Below are 20,384 nucleotides of genomic sequence, written 5' to 3'. Positions count from 1 at the left end.
CCATCTCTGTACTGACAACTATACAGACTCCATGAAGGTTCAAATTACCACCTCCAGAGACAATGACAAAAACACAGTTTATTGGCAAATAGAAGGTTAGAAAATGGAAGGCAAGGCCATCTAGTACTCTGTGAGAAAAGAGGGAGAGGGAGTCAGTGTGAACCCAGACACGAACTCCCTGCTGGGAGAGACCTGCGCCGCAGGGGCCACTCAGAATCCACAGATCACAGGACACACCCCAGGGGCAGGTGCAGATGCATCATTTCAGGGCTGGTTTCTTGTTGTTGTCCGGGGATGCTTCTCCATCACACTGTTTCCCCCAACGAATTTATCTATTTTTATGACAAAGGAATGCAAGATTAATGTATAATAAATATGTAAAATCAGACCTATTGCATGTAGGATGTATAATAATGGAATTGAAATCTCAACAGCAGAAAGTGGGGAGGAAGGAGCACAAAAAATATAATTTTTATTTATTAGTCTTATACCTCACTTATTTGTATGTTAAAGTTTACAGCAAATGCATTTTTCAAGTACTGTTTGATAATAGTTGTATTGGTTGGATTTCCTTGAAGGCAGATATGATCTTATCACAGACAGTACTGTATTTCATGATGGGTTTAGCAAGATCCTTTCGGACAATGAATGCCATCCCCTTCTCTTCATTGTGTTGTTCCTGGCATAGTAAATCTTATGATTTCCTGATCAGCTTGCAATACCATTTAAGTTCATTTAAGCTCAGAATGCCTAGGATAACAAGCAAACTTCAAGCATCCCATTTCATCTTTGGCCCCTTCCAATTTTCCTAAATTTATAGTATGCAAATGATCAGTTTTGATCATTAGAAGACTTTTGGAGCTGTTTATCTTTACCTGAGTCATGCCCCATCAGCAAATGAAGATCCTGATGGGTCGACTCCCAGAGGCTTTACCCAAATTACGTCCTCATGGCCAACTCCCCTCCAAGAAACCAGCTTGACTCCAGTCACATTTTGAGTGTCCTTGAACCTGAAGGACCCATCCTCTGACAGTAGCTTCAACAATTTCCTAATTCCTTTCTTTAGACTGTCAGTATTTAACAACGCTTCAAAGATATGCATACGATGTTCAAACTTCTTCCACTGAAGGAGGTAGTGGGGTCTTTCTGCATTGTCTGTTCTTAGTCTGGAAGCTTTGATGAAATCTTCTCACTTTGGGTGACCCTGCTGGCATTTGATATTTTCCAGCATCACAGCAACACACAAGCCACCACAGTATGATGAACTAACAGACAGATGCTGAGAATATAACATTATTCCTTCAAAATACATCATACAAATTCTGGCTAATATTTTAAATGCAATAAATAAGTAATAGCAGAACTCCACCGAATAGTGAAGTAATTCAATTTAATATGATCAATTATGGTCTTAATTAAATAAAAAGTCATGAGGACATCAAGAATTTAATAAGTAAACAAACAAATAAATGGGTCTAGCCAACTAGAATCAGTGTCCAATATATAGCATACTAATACAAAAACAAAACATATTGCTCCCGTTAAGCTTGGATTTATTTCAGAAATAAAGTTAAGCAAGAAATGAATGGAAACATAAACATAGATCATAAAAATACAGATAGATGAGAGATATGAGATATGGACAGGTTACATAGAGAAAATTGACAGCTAAATCGATAGTTCAGCAGATTGATAGACCAATTAATAGATTTATGATAGATAGATAGATAGATAGATAGATAGATAGATAGATAGATAGATAGATAGAAAGACAGCAGAGATAGGAAAATGTATAGATCGATAACACAGAGAAAGAGATACTCGTTCAACAGACACCAGTGTCATTGTGCATTCAGGTTTAGGGGTTTGGGCTGAGTCCAGGCAGATAGTGTTCAGAGAACACTCTTGTCTATCCTGAGATAAATTGAACACTAAATGCACAAGCTACTACATGAGGTGTTTCATAAGGAGGAAGGGTGTTATAAAAAAAAAGAGATAGTGTCTGGGGTCTTAAAGGCTTGAAGATGAACAAGCGGCCATCTAGCTCAGAAGCAAAAAAGCCCACATGGAAGAAGCACACCAGCCAGTGCGATCACGAGGTGCCAGATGGACCAGGTATAAGGCATCATGCAAAAAAAAAGATATGTATATGTGTGTGTGTATATGTGTGTATATATATATTATATTATATTATATTACATTACATTACATTACATTACATTACATCACATCACATCACATCACATCACATCACATCACATCACATCACATCACATCACATCACATCATATTATATTATATTATATTATATTATATTATATTATATTGAATGAAGGGGAAGTGCAGAGTGGAGACTCAAAGCCCAAGTGTCGGCCACTGGAGATCCCCTCATAGAGGGGTTTAGGAGAGGAGATGGGTCAGTCAGGGTGCGATGTAGTACCAATGAAGAACACAGCTTTTCCCCAGATCCTGGATGCTTCCTCCCCACAGCTACCATGATCCAAATTCTACCTTGCAGGGCTGGATAGGACAGAGGTTGTACACTGGTACAAATGGGGGCTGGAGGCACAGGGAATCCAGGGTGGATGATACCTTCAGGACCAAGGGTGTGAGGGGCGATGCTGGGAGAGTGGAGGGTGAGTGGGTTGGAAACGGGGAACTGATTACAAGGATCCACATGTGACCTCCTCCCTGGGAGATGGACGGCAGAGAAGGGGGGGAAGGGAGACTCTGAATAGGGCAAGATATGACAAAATAACAATGTATAAATTACCAAGGGCACCTGAGGGATGGGGGAGCGGGGAGGGAGGAAAAAAAGAGGACCTGATGCAAAGGGCTTAAGTGGAGAGCAAATGCTTTGAGAATGATTTGGGGCAGGGAATGTACAGATGTGCTTTATACAATTGATGTATGTATATGTATGCATTGTAATAAGAGTTGTATGAGCCCCTAATAAAATGTAAAAAAAAAGAAAAGAGGAGAAAAAAAAGAAAATGATTAGGGAAAAGAATGTACAGATTAGCTTTATACAATTGATGTATGTATATGTATGGATTGTGATAAGAGTTGTATGAGCCCCTAATTAAATGTTTAAAAAAAAAAACAATGACTCATTCTTCAAGAGATTATCTCAAGTACCTGGGTCCCCACAACAGGAATATAGCACTTATTTGATGCGTGTGGTAATGCAGACAAAAGTAGGTCAGGGGAGCTATGTGAGACCAGATTGTAAGCACCATGAAGGGAAGGTTGGGATGTATTGCACAGGGTCTCAGGACAAACAGGCACATGACCCAGATTCAAGACTCAGTGCATGGGGAGCAAGCCACAGGTTTCCTAGCCGCCTTTGGGCCTTCCCTACCCTATTTTCCCCTTTGTCATGCTTTTTAGTCCTCTTCCTGTCTCTGAGAACTGATATTTAGATGTTTTTTAGCATAACCATCAGCTCCAGAGAGCAGAGGGAGGAGAATGAACATGGAATTAGGGCATCTTCTCTGGGTTCTTGTGCTGTTCTTGGGAGACCCCAAGTTCATAAACAACAACCTGAGGTGCTCTCTCCCCACCAGAGGAGAGAACTAAGGAAAACATTTTAATATTATTTTCTATTTTTATCCTTACATGTTCTTGTGAATTGTGTGAAGGTATAGCAAGAAGATTAATGTTCATTCAACTATTCATACACTCTTGTTTCATTTCATTGACTGTAAATACACACAAGCTCCTATTACAATTACCTTTTCTTTCCAAACATTCTGAATTTTCCCCTGGATAAATGATGCCCTTTTAATCACAGAAGTTGGATTATTCTAAGGTAATTGTATCTCCCCAGGACTATTGCTCTCTGGTAGGCTTGTCAATTATTTGACTGGATTATTTGAGGGGGTGAGTTCAGTCCCAGACCTGAAGGGACGCTGACAGCCATAGTCGTAGGTACTGATAGAAAGGCACCATTTATTTCTTCGTGTCTTAGAGTTCAGGAGACTCTATTCATGATTTATTACAGCATGGGACAAATGGTTTCGAAGTGTCTTCAATTATCATCACTCTGGAAAGAGAGAGACATTTAGCTGCACATCATGTGTTTTAAAGTCCCCAGTCACGACCCTCAAAACTCAGATGTAGAACATTGTCTTTTTGGGCAGTTATGTCAGCGGTTCTTGGTGTTCCCTGAACCCCAGGCCTCCTCCTCAGAGAGAGAAAAGTTAACCCATTGATGGTTTTCTTTAGTTTAGAGCAGAGTAGATCAGAGAAATGTTTAGACAGATTACTAAACTGGTGAAGGTGAAATGTTCCCCATGTTTGACTTTTAACTTCTCTTCTGAACAGAGCTCCACTGTCAGAGAGACGGTGACAAGGGCCAGGTTGACCATGAGTATTCAGAGTGACACACTCATCTTTGGCTTTAATCTGCACAGATTTGTCTGACACTCCAAGTAAAGCTGACATTCCCTGAGATTTGTCTACTCTCCTCAGGCAGCAGGAAGCACAGGGCAGATCTGGGCGATAGGACACACCTGAGAGGTCTACTGAGAAGGGATAATTTGGGCGATCAGATTCTTCAAACTATTCACTAAGGAGACAGAGATACATTCTATCCTGAACATAATTCCCCACGGACCATAAGGAGGGACTGTCTGTGAGGGCCTCAGCCTCCTCGGGCTTCAGTCTCACACCCCGTTTCAAACCATTCTGCCCCGAGTGTGGACTGAGAGATGCACTGAGTGGAGATCTACAGTTCAATACTGTCTGGGGTTAAGATGCCAATGCCTGTGTGTGTGTGTGTGTGTGTGTGTGTGTGTTTGTGTTGTGTGTGATGTTATTAGGATTAGGTTCTGTCCTTCCTGGCAGTCCCAAGACCCACACCTCTCCCTGCCTTGGGTTCCAGGGTTTTAAGGTTAGAAGAGTCTGACATGGAGGGCAGGACAGAAATATGCAAAGTGGAAGATGTCCATTTTATACACACAGGCCACCTCCACACGGAAGCAGCCTCTCACCCAGCAGGGAACCTCCTTGCAAGATGGGGTCTGCCCCCCTAGCTCTCCTCATTGCTCTTCTCCCAGGTCAGGATTGCCACAGGGTCTGAGATGGAGGGTGTGTGTGTGTGTGTGTGTGTGTGTGTGTGTGTGTATGTGTAGGGAATCTCTGATCTCTGAATCCTATCTGCACAGGGGACTGTGCCCAGGTCCAGTTGGTGCAGTCTGGGGCAGAGGTGAAGAGACCTGGAGTACCTTTGAGGATCTCCTGTAAGACATCTAGGTACAGCTTTACCAGCTACTATTTGCACTGGATTAGGCAGACACCTGGAAAGGGCTTGGAAAGGATAGGAAGGATTGATCCTAGAGACTCTGAAACCAGGTACAACCCACCCTTCCTAGAAAAAGTCGCCATCTCCACAGACAACTCCATCAGTACCATGTCCCTGCAGTGGAGCAGCCTGAAGAATTCAGACACGGCCATGTATTACTGTGCAAGATGCACAGTGAGAGAAACCCCTTCCTGAGAGGGGCAGAAACCCTCAGCCTGATGCAGCTGCAGAGCAGGAGTCTCAGAGGCATCTCAGCTGCTGAGCGGAGAGAAAAGCTGTCTGCTGTCTCCTAGAGAGTGAGATCATGAGATCATGTCACAGGTTACTGACATGACAGGGAGGCATCTCCCCACATGGGGGCACTGATGCCTTTTATTGGATTTGACTCCCCTCGAGTAGCTCAGTCTGTGACAGCTGAATAACAGCAGTGCTGTAGCGCAGATGAGGTGCGGTTTTATAATGAAATTCTCAGAGTTCGGCCCTTGCTGCCCTTGAAGAATGAGCAGGTGCAGTGTCTTATAGGAAAGAAAAACCTCAGCTCAAATTTCCTGGCCTTTTTCTCACAATGCCATTCCCAGTCTTATTAGAACTTCTTCCTGGTAAGTAGCCATAATCACCACTTGTATTCAATTGTTTGCTTTCTAACTTGATTCATCTGCCTGCATTCAAACTGATTTGGAGAGAGCTTTATAAAACTCTCCTGGTGGAGCGGTGGCACTGTGGCATGAGCAAACTGCTCATGGATCCCAGACCTTATACCAGTCAGTTACACTCATAGGGATATACTTGGTATAGTTTCCAAACAGCCAATGCACAGAGTGAGCCATATGGCTGGCCCCACTATGAGACACAGCATCCCTCATGGATCCATGAACCTACGGGGAACAACACTGGAGACTCAGTGTTGAGATTGGTCCAGACTGACCCCACGACACATGGGCCAAACACTAAAGGTATGGGGCAGCGCAATGGGGGGAGCAAGGCATCAATGAACCAAAAAATTATATCATTTTAAATGAGGATGAGTGCAGAGTTGGAGACCCAAAGCCCATCTGTAGGGAACTGGACATTCCCCTTACTGAATGGTAGCGGGTAGGAGATGAGTCAGTCAGGTTGCAGGGTAGCAATGATGAAACATACAACTTTCCAAAAAGGAAAATACAAATATAGTCCACAAAATCAGTGAGATATGAAAGTGGCAGGTCTATCGCCAGGCAATAGTGGAAAATGTGTGAGTCCAGGGGCTGTGTGTGGGGGTGATCATGGAGTCCCACTGGGTTCCTGTTGTCACCAGAGTCATTGTATGTTATTCACTGCACAGCGTGGTGTCTATTAAAAACTTTCCATCTTCTGCTGTCTGAAAAGTAATGATTTTCTAAATTGTTAATATTGTGATGAAGGTAAAACCAATTTATTTTGTTTTTAACTTGACATTAATTTGAAAAGTGTGACTATTTCTCAGAAAGTAAACTTTTGCATAGATGCTACCTGTTTCTGAAAGTTAGTGCAAATTTATATCACAAGTAGAGAATGTTTAAGAATAAAAATATATTTTATTCAAGGGAACAACAAGTGATCCAAATCGGTGGTTAGGAGAGTGTAGGAGGCTTGGTAGGATGGGTCAAGGGTAATGTAATTCCGAGAGCTATTACTGAAATCCAAATGAAGGCTGAGTATTATAGTGGGACAAGAGGCAGCTAAAAGAAAATAGAGGAAAGAAATAGGAGGCAAAGGACATATATAGGGGTCTAAATAAAGGTATGTACATATGTAAATATATTTTGTATGACGATGGGGAAATAGATCTTTGTGTATATATTTATAGGTTTAGTACTAAGGTAGCAGATCAACATTAGGCCTCCACTCAAATACTCCCTCAATGGAAGGATACTTTGTTATGTTAAACTGGCATTTTATGGTGCTCACCTTCCTGAAACTGTTGCTGAAGACAACGCAAAAGCATAAGCAAATGTGCAGAAAAAAGCTGATGGCTATCAAAAGATAAAGCTTTTAGGGTCTTAAAGACTTGCAGCTAAATAAGTGGCCATCTAGCTCAGAAGAAACAAAACCCACATGGAAGTAAAACACTAGCTTGTGTGATCACGAGATGCCGAAGGGATAAGTTATCAGGAATCAAAGAGCCAAAAAGAAAAACCCTTTTTATTGTATGCTCACCTTCCTGATGTGATCGCTGAAGGCAAATGTGTGTGTAAGAAAATGTGGTGAAGAAAGCTGATGGTGTTTGGCTAACAAAAGATATAGTGTTTGGGGTCTTAAAGGCTTGAAGGTAAACTAGCAGTCATCTAGCTCAGAAGCAACAAAGCCCAAAAGGAAGAAACACACCAGCCTGTGTGATCATGGGGTGTAGAAGGGGTCAGGTATCAGACACCAAAAAACAAAAAATCATAGTATTTTGTGCTCACCCTTCCTGATATGATCACTGAAGACCAATGGGTGCATAAGCAAAATTGGTGAAGAAAGCTGATGGTGCCTGGCTAACAAAAGATATAGCATTTGGGGTCTTAAAAGCTTGGAGGTAAACAAGCAGCCATTTGGTCAGAAGCAACAAAGCCCACATGGAAGACACACAACAGCTGGTGGGATCAGGAGGTGTCAAAGGTATCAGGTAACAGGCATAAAAGAACAAAAAATCAATTCATTGTCAATGAGGGGGAATGCAGATTTGGGACCCAAGACCCATCTGTAGGCACTGGACATTCCCTTACAGAAGGGTCCTGGGGAGGAGATGAGCCAGTTAGCGTACAGTGTAGCAATGAGGAAACATACAACTTTCCACTAGTTCCTAATTGCTTCCTTTCCCTCCCCCTCCCCCACTATCATGATCCCAATTCTGCTTTGCAAATCTGACTAGACCAGAGGATGTACACTGGTACAGAAAGGAACCAGAAACACATGGAATATAGGACAGATGATAGCTTCAGTACCATTGCTGAAAGTGGCAATACCGGGAGGGTGGAGGGAGGGTGGGGTGAAAAGGGGGAACCGATTACAAGGATCTACATATAACCTCCTATAAACTCCTCCCTGGGGATGGACAAACGAAAAGTGGGTAAAGGGAGAGGTCAAAAAGTGTAAGATATGATAAAATAATAACACTTTATGAATTATCTAGGGTTCATGAGGTAGGTGAGAATAGGGAGGGAGGGGAAAAATGAGTAGCTGATACCAAGGTCTCCAGTAGAAAGCAAATGTTTTTAGAATGATCATGGTAACAAATGTACAAATGTGCTCAACTCAATGGGTGGATGTATGAATTGTGAGAAGAGTTGTATGAGCCTCCAATAAAATGATGAATATATATATATATATTTATTTATTTATTTCTGGAGACCGGAAGTTCAAATTTTACTCTTTATTTTGAACTGACTTTTAAAAGTCAGCATACTTCATGAAGACTCTAAGCACTCTCCTTCCTCCCAGCTACTCTCACATCAAGCTGTCAGAAATAGCATTCACTCTCTCTCCCAATAGCTAAAGTCAAAGCAAAACACATTTTAAAAACGTTACATGACTCAGTCTTTTATAGTAGCCTTGATATTGCCTTGGCCACTTTAGCCAAATGTATTAAAGATCAAGGGACTGGAATTTTCTTTTAATTTCCAGGATCCTTCTGTGTCCGGAGCCATGAGGCCCGGCCATTACTTGGAATTCATTAGGACTTGCCTGGAGACGTGAGGCCGAGCCATTACTTGGAATTTATTAGCCTGAGCTCTGGGCATTCTTCTACCCCAGCCTACATGACAGAGTACTGCAGCTGTAAAGCTTGAGCAAACAAGGGGTAATGCTCTTTAGATAAGCACCCGTGTCCTGCATCCCCTTGATTGGGCAAAAGATCGTCTTCCCCTATGCTTGATTTGCATGTACATGCCACTCCTCTGCGTACCTAATTGAAGACTGTAAGCCCTTACTGACCCATGGGCAGGGCACACTCCCCTGAACTCCCTGATTGGCCTGTTGCCAAGGTAGCCTAATCTGCATGTGCGGCTGAGGCTCCCCCCCCTTGGCTGGCCCTTATAAGCTGTGACTCTTTGTTCATTAAAACAGGACTTGATCAGGATATTGTCTTGTCCTCATTCTCTGTGCCTCTTGTAAATCCCCCCCCAATTCCCACTCTCTCCTCCAGGACCCACGGTGAATGTCCCGCGGGAACGGGACACTTCTGCATTTAAACTCTGAAAATGTTCTTTGTGAATCATTATAATTGTTATTGTCCATTCCTGCATTGCTTTCCCTACCCCTTCAGTAAACTCTTTAATTTATCACTGTAGCTCTAATTTGGTCGTTGGAAGGAGGAACAGAAAAGGAAATCATATGTATATTTCTTGACCATTGATGTCAACCAATTACTTCTAAATCCCTTTTTAAAAAGACAGACAGAAAGAAAACAAACAATAAATGACAATAAATTTATAATTTCTGGGAAAAAGTTATTTTTGATAACTAATCTTCTGTGGCAAGATTATATTTGTTGTGAATATAACATAGTAGCTAAGGTGACTCTGACTACAGTATAAGAACAATTATGAGCATTGGACAATCTGTTTGAGATCATTGTCCAACCTGCTTAATGTTGTGTCACAATGTAAATTCCATAGCCTGTCCAAGGAACTTCCCCTTGGATATCAGGTATTGCCACAGATGTTGTAGTGCCTCAATTATTGTCCATAATTCTTCCGCATTTTCCTTCCTGATAACCTGTATCTGTTAAGTGATTTTGTCCCAGAAAAAATATTCCATTATACCAAATGACTATCATTTTTGACTAAATCTGCCCAGGCAAACATGTCCAAAAACACATCCCCAAACTTCAGGTTACAGGTCACATGGAACAAAAGGACTTTGTTCACGGAAGCAAAAGCCACCATAGATACATCACCAGACTAAATAAGTAGACATGTGGAATCAAGAAGTACAATGAGCCATAATTTATTAAGAATTGCAGCCCTGTCCTAATCCAGATTCATGCTAATCCCTGTGAAATGTTTCATATTCACATGCTACACATTTGCTTATTGGTATACTTGTCTATAACTATAAACTTGACTCATTACTATTTTTCAGGAGCTTACCTTGGGGAATCTTCTGGTGCAGTTCTTACTGATCCAAGGAAAGCAGACCACGTTTACTTTTATGCAGCCCCTGTCTTTTTCTCTGCAAGAGCCCTTTTGGTAACATGTTATATCTTTCCTTGTGCTGAGTGTGGGTTTTGTTTGTTTGTTTGTTTTTAAATCACTTTATTAGGGGCTCATAAACTCATTTTTCCAGATGGAGGAAAGAGCTAGGAGTCAAAGGGCATGTATAGAGGTCTAGACAAAGACATGTTAATGCAAATATATATATGAGGATGGGGAAATAGATCTATGTGTCTATATTTAAAGGTTAAGTATTAAGGTGGCGGAGGGACCTTGGGCCTCTACTCAAGCACTCCTTCAATGCATGAATATTTTCTTTTATTAAATTGGCACTCTTTGATGCTCACCCTCCGGACACAACTACTGAAGCCAAAGCGGGTGAACAAGTAAATGTGGTGAAGAAAGCTGATGGTGCCCGGCTATCAAAAGAGATAGTGTCTGGGTCCTAAAGGCTTGAAGATAAGCAAGCGGCCATCTAGCTCAGAAGCAACAAAGCCCACATGAAAGAACACACCAGCCTGTGTGATCACATGGTCCCGAAGGGATCAGTTATCATGCCTCAAAGAACAAAAAATCCTATCATTGGCTGCACACCTCCATGATATGATCACCGAAGACAACATAAGCAAATGTGGCGAAGAAAGCTGATGGTGCCCGGCTATCAAAAGAGATAGTGTCTGGGGTCTGAAAGGCTTGAAGGTGAACAAGCAGCCATCTAGCTCAGAAGCAATGAAGCCCACATGGAAGAAGCACACCAGCCTGTGCGATCATAAGGTGCCAAAGGAACCAGGTATAAGGCATTATGGGAAAAAAGAATATATATATATTCTTATATATATATAAAATAGTGAATGAAAGAGTGGAGACCCAAGGCCCATTTGTCAGCCACTGGAGATCCCCTCATAGAGGGGTTTAGGAGAGGAGATAGGTCAGTCAGGGTGCGATGTAGTACCGATGAAGAACACAGTTTTCCCCTAGATACTGGATGTTTCCTCCCCACAACTACCATGATCCGAATTCTACCTTGCAGGACTGGATAGGGCAGGGGTTGTAACTGGTGCATATGGGAGTTGGAGGCACAGGGAATCCAGGGTGGACGATACCTTCAGGACCAGGGGTCTGAGGGGCGATGCTGGGAGAGTGGAGGGTGAGTGGGTTGGAAACAGGGAACTGATTACAAGGATCCACATGTGACCTCCTCCCTGGGAGATGGACGGCAGAGAAGCGGGGGAAGGGAGACTCCAGATAGGGCAAGATATGACAAAATAACAATATATGAATTACCAAGGACTCATGAGGAAGGGGGGAGCGGGGAAGGAGGGGGAAAAAAAGAGGACCTGATGCAAAGGGCTTTAGTGGAGAGCAAATGTTTGAAAATGATTAAGGCAAACAATGTACGGATGTGCTTTATACAATTGATATATGTATATGTATGGATTGTGATAAGAGTTGTATGAGCCCCTAATAAAATGTAAATAAATACTTTTTAGGGGCTTATACAACTTTTATCACAATCCATACATACATCAATTGTATAAAGCACATTTGTATATTCATTGCCCTCAACATTCTCAAAATATTTGCTCTCCACTTAAGCCCCTGGCATCAGCTCCTCATTTTCCCCCTCCCTCACCACTCCCCACTCCCTCATAAACCCTTGATAATTTATAAATTATTATTTTGTCACATCTTACACTGCCCAATGTCTCCCTTCACCCACTTTTCGGTTGTCCATCCCCCAGGGAGGAGGTAATATGTAGATCCTTGTTATCGGTTCCCCCTTTCCACCCCACCCTCTCTCCACCCTCCCAATATTGCCACTCTCACCACTGATCCTAAACGGATCATCCACCTTAGATTCCCTGTGTTTCAGTTCCTATCTGTACCGGTGTACATCCTCTGGTCTAGCCAGATTTGTAAGGTAAAATTAGGATCATGATACTGATGAGGGAAAAGAAGCATTTAGGAACTAGAGGAAAGTTGTATGTTTCATCTTTGCTGCACTGCACCCTGACTGTCTTAATCCTCCCCGTGACCCTTCCATAAGTGGATGGCCAATTACCACAGATGGACTTTGGGTCTCTGCTCTGCACACCCGCTCATTCAAAATGATATGATTTTTTGTTCTTCTCATGTCTGATAACTGATTCTTTGACACCTCATGATTGCACAGGCGGGTGTGCTTCTTCAATGTGGACCTTGTTGCTTCTCTGCTAGATGGCTGCTTGTTTACCTTTAAGCCTTTAAGACCCCAGACTCTATATCTTTTGATAACCAAATACCATCAACTTTCTTCACCACATTTCCTTATGCACCTGTTTGTCTTCAGTGATCCCATCAGGTAAGTGAGCACACATTGATATGATTTTTTGTTCTTTGAAGCCTGATTACTGATGCCTTCAATACCTTGTGATTGCACAGGATAGTGTTCTTCTTCCACGTGGGCTTTGTTGCTTCTGAGCTAGATGGCCACTTGTTTACTTTCAAGCCTTTAAGAAGACAAACGCCATATCTTTCTATAGCCGGGTAGCATCAGCTTTCTTCACCACATTTGCTTATTCACCCGCTTTATCTTCAGTGACTGTGTTGGGAAGGTGTGCATCATAGAAAGCCAGTTTAATAGAACAAAGTATTCTTTAATTGAGGGACTACTTGAGTGGAGACCCAATGTCCATCTGCTACCTTAATACTAAACCTATAAATATACATAGATCCATTTCCCCATCCTCATATATAAATATATTTATATATGTACATGCCTTTATTTAGACCTCTATAAATGCCCTTTCCTCCTAGCTCTTTCCTCTATTTCCTTTGACTTTCTTCTTGTCCCAGTGTCATTCTCATTCTTCTTTTGGGTTTCAGTAATCCTCTTGGTTACATTATCCTTGACTGTGCCCCACCCCCCAGGACCCCTACACCCTCCTCACCACTGATTTGGATCAATTATTGTTCCCTTGTCTCTGAGTTTGTTAACACCCCTACCTTTCCCCCCACCTCCTCCTCTCCCATGTCCCCGGATCTATCAGTCCCATTATTTTCTCCTCCAGATTGTTCATCCAGCATATTTTATTTAGACAGAGCTGCAGAGATAATAACATGCACAAAAACAAGACAGAGCAAAACCAAGCAACAAAAGAAAACAAAACACTACCACCACCACCACCAAGCCAATGAAAAAAACAAACAAAACAAAAAAACTCAGACCATGACTACAAGAAACAAAAGCTTTTACTTAGTTCACTGTTTGTTGGCCTTTAGGAGTGTTTTCTGATTGAGTCTGATGGGATGCCAAGTCCTGGCCCTGAAGTCTATTTTTTGGTATTTCCTGGGGACTTTGTTACTCTGTTCCCCTTACTGTTCTGTTGCACACCCTTAATGTTTTCTCTCGGTGTGGTGGGATCAGATCAGGTGGGATTTCCAACCTGTGTTTCCAGTGTTATCCCCTCTAGGGCTCTGGGTCAGTGAGAGATGTCATGTATCATAGGGGCCAGCCATAAGGTCTTTGGTGTGGATTAGCTGCTCTGAGTGAGAATTGGCATCCTTCTTAAGGGGACATTTTGAACCTATTTCTGAAGTGTGGTCTTGCAACCATGCCCTCAGGGGCAATCATGGACCCAGGAAAAATGGCTGACCCCTTTCTAGGAAATAGCTTCTCTCTCTCTCCCCCTGTCTCTGTCTGTCAATCTATCTATCTATCTATCTATCTATCTATCTATCTATCTATCTATCTATCTACCTAACCCTGATCTCCAGCACCCACCCCCAGCTGCAGTAGTTTACCACATGTGACTATAACTTCCTGTTTCGGTGTCATTTGCTTGTATACTTAGCCATCTATATCTTATGGATGACAGGGATTATATTCTGGTAAAATCCTTATGGTTCCCCAAGTTCCTCTTAGTTTCTATGAGGTTTCACCAGTAAACTTGTATAATAAGAAATCATATATATTTCCAAATATTATAATTGCCCACTACTTTCCTCAGGACAGTATATCTGGCCCTCAGTTATCTTTCTAATAGATGGATACACAAGAGGGCATGTTACTCTGCTGATGAAAACCAGCCTAAGCCAACCCTTAACCCTAGCACAGAGGTCACAGTCATGGGCTGCCCAGGTCTCCCAATTCACCAAACAGCTATGATTGTACTCAATTTTAACAGTGGAGTTTTCTGGACTGAGATTCCCTAGTTTCAATTTCAGAAATTAAATGAATATGATGAACAAGAGAGATAAACAATGGATATGAGGCTGCGTTCCTGGGAAGGATGTCTTTGAGTTTGCAGATATCCAGGGCAAAGTGCAGGTGATAGAGTCTGAGGGAGATTTGAGGCAGACAAGGGCCTCTCTCAGACTCTGTTGACCAGTCTCTGCAGTCAGCAGCAGCAATTATAACATGAACTGCATCGGCCCGTGCCAGGGAAGGGCTTGCATTGCTTCTCAGTTTCTGCTACTACTGCTGGTACTAAATCCTATGTACACTAGATGCATGGCTGAATTGCAGTCCCCAGAGACAATGACAAGAACATTCCCCATATTCACATGGTCAGGCTCAAAGTTAAGGATACAGCCTTGGATCACAGTAACAAAGACACAGTAAAGGGCATCATTAAGCATCTGTAGGCAAACCTCCCTACAGGGAGAGACTGGACTTCAGTGAGAGCTCAGGACCCTCAGCCCCAGGGCTCAGTTCCAGCAGACAGAGCAGAGAGGAGTTAAATACTGTCTTTCTGTCAGTGTCTGGGGCTTCCTCTCTATTTTACCATTTCCCTTGATGACTTCTCTGGAAGTGTGGGCCTGTATCAAACATTGAATTTGAAACATTTCATTGTAATATGAGGAAATGTCCTTTAACTTCCAAAGAGCAGAAAACCACGCATGAAGGCACATCCTGCAGAGGGAAAAAGGCAAACCTGAAGGACCTGTCAGCCCTGATGCAAACCCCTCCCCAGTAAGTGCTATTTGGGAGGAGGGGGATACAGGATGGTTAAGATTTCTCTAAAATTTCCTCGGTCTAGGGTAGACCAGCAAAAGCATATTGGTATCCTCAAGCCACCACTGCTCATCACAGTTGTCATGTGGGTCTAAAAACTAACTTGCCTAAGTCCTGCTGCCATCCTCAGCCGCTGACTAAGAGTCAGGACAGAAGAGGTTATTGGTTTCTGAGGACACATTTGAGGCTCCTGGAGTAGTGTGCTCCTGTGTTTGAAGCAAGGATAGATGCTTTCTCTTGAGTAAAACTCTTCTGTACAGTTTCCCTTGTGGTGTTGATTGTATAGCCCCCCAAATTATTTATAATAGGTCAGGTTTTATATAGTATATTAATTTAAATAACTTTATTTCCTGATTTTAATTTAAATAGAAATGAAAAGCAATAAAGTTCAATGCAACTTCCACTTTAATGATTTTCAGGAGACACTCAGGCACCATGTTACGAGGAAGTTCCGTCCAAAGGAGAGATTCAGGTTCTAGAACAAGGTCCTGGCCCTCAGTCCTGTATGCATTCCTAGTTTAAGCCAGGGAAGCCTGTCAGACTTAAGACAAAGACATCTTGGAAGAAGAGACTTCATCCATCTGGTGAGATTTAAAATCGGGCACTAGATACGATCTGGAATGGGACCCTCTTCTCCATGCCATCTTTTAGTTATAGAGTCAGAAATTTTAAAAGAAAGGAAACAATAATAAACCAGATATAATTTTAACCTAAAGTGTTTTATTCTTGTTTACCAATTAACAGAGCACAACTTGAGCAAATTGGATTGGGTTTTCCCTGGTCATATTTTCTATCATTTCCACATTTCAGAATATTGAGATACTTAGTTCACCTTGATTAAATGACTGAGAAGTCTCATCCCATGGTTGGGACACTGGAAAACAATTCCAGTTCATCTGAGTCCAAAATGTTGGTCCTTCACAGTTCAGCGAGTATTCATGAGCTCATTCAGGATAAGTTTGGTAGACCTGATGGGGAAGCTATGTGCAAAAGGATAATGTCAGCAGATGACACAGAATATTTCCCAGACCAACCACCATCATGAGATGATCATGGCAGTCGCATTCAGACAGGAGGTTGACTTGGACTCATGTGCAGCTATGTCACAGTGTGGAACTTACACTGCTCAGCTAACAAGCAGGAACAGAGGCTGTGAGTGTGGAGTTGGCTGAAATGATAATTAGGTGACACCATAGCAGTCTGCATGGGAGAACGAAACTAACTCAATGATCTCTAAGTGATCAATGTCAATGTCCTGCGCTTGTATCCTTGGATTTTGGTGAAATCTATGATTCTGTGTTGCAAAGCAGTGACTGATTCCCCTCTGAAAATTCTGGGCCAGAGAATTCCCCTCTGAAAATTCTGGGCTGCAACCTTATTCTTGAATTTGCATGCTGCTTAAATATATATATATATATATATATATATATATATATATATATATATATATATATATATATATATATATATGTATACATTACAAATATTATAACCTATCAGAAAAAAATGAGTGTGGCCAACCCTAATCTAGAGGGAAATAAATTTTGCTTTGAGGGAGAGAAATGAGGAGGGACTCTGAATGGGAATCAGGTGTTTTAACTGCAGAAAGTGCTACTGCTTCCTGAGTCAATTTTATAGCAGTTTATAAAATGAGTGAATCTCAGAATCTAGGGGATCAATTCAAGGTTTAGATCCCGGAGCAGTTATCAGAGGTCTGTGCCCAGGGTACAAGTGAAGAGGCTGACTTGGGTTGCAATGCTCACTTTTTAGATGGACCAGAATCCCCTGAGAAGGGAACATTGAAAACAGTGTCTATGGAGGTCGACTAAATTTTGAGAACTGGTTTCCTGGATGGATCTTATTTTAACCCAGAGTTAAAATAAAATCCAGACTTTTAAGTCACAGAGTTGAAACTTTTCTTTCATAGAGCACAAATTCTCAAGTTGGACACATCTTACCTGACTTTATGGACCCTCGAATCTCTTTATTTATATCAAGACTGACCTCAGCTATCAAGTACTTGGATGTGGTGTCTGTGTTATTTGTAGGAGTGCTGAAGTTGGTGATCACAGGGGCCCAAAGAAAACCCCCGAAGACATTGGGGAGGTTGATAAGAAGCTGTCAGTGTGTTAAGATGAAAAGGCGTTTGCAGAGTGTGGGGTGATGAAGATACTCTGGTGTTCACCTGATGCTTTCAGCACACTATATCCTGTCCACTCTCTGGGGCACAGGACCTATAGGAGCCCAAGGCAGGGCAGGGGCTATGAGGGGCTGGAAGGAGAAACAGTGAGTTCAGAAATCCTGTGCTTTCCTTTGACTTTTCCCACATACCTCTTAGGCCAAATGATCTCTCATTATTATAGACTAACATGCATAAGATTCAAACAAAGAGTTACCCTTCACTTGGGTCCAAGGAAAAGGGGTGCCTGTTCACTATCATTCTCTGTTTATAAGGACAGGGGTCTCTGACATGCAAATCAATCACTAGGCACTAGGTTAAAATTCCACCCTTGAGCATTGAAGGATATCATATCAGTTCTCTTCTGACAGGGCTATGGGTCTCTTGGGAAAGCACAGCTGTGATCTAAAGATGCTATTGCTATGTGCTCTCCTGTGCCTGGTGACAGTTCCACACGGTGAGGGTCTGAGACATCAATGGGGAATCTATGGGGATGATTGTGACTACAAATGACTGAAAGAGAACAATTATATTCATTTACAGGAGTCCTGTCCCAGGTGCAGCTTCAGGAGTTAAATATGAATCTCTAAATCTGGTGATTATGTTAAAAACCTAAATATGTTATAATTTTCTTAAATCTAAATTGAAGGGAAATGGCATTAAATGTGTTATAAATAGTATGATAAATAAAGTAACAAAGAAGAGGGTCTAATAAAAGAAAATCATAAAGTAGAAGTTTATTTTTTGGAGACAATTATATTACAAAATAAGGAACACTTCTAAACAATAATGTAAAATATGTTTAAGGAAAACAAAGAATACACAGACAAAAACATAATGGAGCATTGTGCAGTTCAGACCCCTTTCTTCACCTGGAGTTCTGGAGTCATTGCCTTCTCCCGGCCTCCTTTCACAGTGATGCATGGCAATGGTTTGTGCAGCAATGGAGCTCAGCGTTCAATGAATTTGACTATGAAAGAGGTCACTGGGGATGTGCACTCAGGACATCAGAGTAGGAGTGTAGTCTGTGCTCTCACCACTCCATAACACACCGACCCACTGCTGATTATAGAGAATCTAGAGACAGAACAAATGAGCACAATATCTATGAGTTTTACAAGTCCTGGTCCAACCCCTGCAGCTGTACCTGGAGACAGTGGGGCATGTACTCAGATAAAGCATCCCCAAACCTTCATGTTTCAATCCCTGAGCTACTCACCTGAAATCTACCCCCAAGAAGAGGAAGAAAGTGATACATTCCCAGATGTTTTATCCAGAAAGCGTAAGACCTAAATTTAAATAAATATGTCATGAGTCTCTACCTGGTAGACTATGTGGAGATTGGCTGAGTGGTACCTTGTAATGCAGTTCAAAAGGGTTCATCTGGAATGAGAATGTTGACTGTTTCCACGGAGAAAACAGTCCTGTCCTTGACTTCTCCATTCACCAAGACCAAAGTCCTGTTCTGCCAGGCCACAGAAAGTGATGAGGAAGGTGGTTGAGGAGGTAGACTTAGCATTGAGGATGACTTTAGGAATAAAAGCAGTGGTCCTCTACTCTCAGGGACTTCGATGTTTATAAGAAACTCACAACAAAGCCAAGGACATTTAAATTGTAAGATACACATTGTCTCTTCAGCATGAGATTATAATAACATTATTAGATTTTCAAAAGTTTGAAGAACAGCTAACTCTAGCAATCTCACTGACTTCATTCAAATGTGGCCCCAATTCAATAATTACTGTAAATAGAAATGGGTTTTGTGAGTCACTAAAATGGAAGAGCTTTTCTTCAACAACTACACTCAGATGTCTACTCAAGGCTCATTCCAGTGGGGAAAGAGTACATGTAACACTAAACTATTTACTTATGACAAAGGAAGACATTTCTTATCCACAAAGTCATCAATAATATTATTCACACCTGACCTCACATTTTATCCCGAATCTTATGCGGCAATACCCAAAATTCCTCACCTAAGGTTGTGTGTCACAAGATAGTGGAAAAGTTACTGATATCATACAACAAATTAGTAACACACTCACCAGAAATGAGATGAGTTGAATAATAGGACAAATGTGGATCCTGTGGGTGAAACCAAAAACGGTGGGCTGACACCCTGTGGAGCTGTGAAAGTAAAGATACAACATCTGACATGAAGAACTGAGTAATCCCATTTGACCATAGAGATCTCCCTGTATCCTGAATTTTCACAAATAAGTTAGTCTCTTTCTGGACCACCATGTCTGCAGGTTCTGAAGGACAGACTGATACAGATACAAGATATTAGCACACAGATAATAAATACAATTGGTGAGTTTATGTATTTTCAGATGGGATTCTAAAACACACATGCACGCACGCAAGTATAGGCCACGAAGGTTAGGAGATACAACCAAAGGAAAACTCAGCAACAACAAATATTATGTGATTTGAAGAAATAATTTGATATAAAATAGGCTGACTGCCTAGCTTTTAACTAAATCATTAGCTAGATGATTGCCAGACTACCTCACAAAAAGTGACGGAAGAACATACTATTATATTTTCAGCCAACGGTCAAGCACTTAAAAGATACCTTTACCCAGGCACCATTTTCCTGGAGTCTGATTGGACAGCAATTTATCTGTGCGTCATGAAAACTCTGATGCAGGGACCCCTGGCAGAGTCATTTCTTGTCCCTGAAGGTTAACAAGCTGATTGTTGCCGTAAAACAGAATATATTCTTCTGATACAATATAGCTTTTGAAT

This window comes from Tenrec ecaudatus, chromosome 15, assembly GCF_050624435.1.
Source record: "Tenrec ecaudatus isolate mTenEca1 chromosome 15, mTenEca1.hap1, whole genome shotgun sequence".
NCBI classification, from domain to species: Eukaryota; Metazoa; Chordata; class Mammalia; order Afrosoricida; family Tenrecidae; genus Tenrec; species Tenrec ecaudatus.
Note: the sequence above shows the minus strand (reverse complement) of the source record.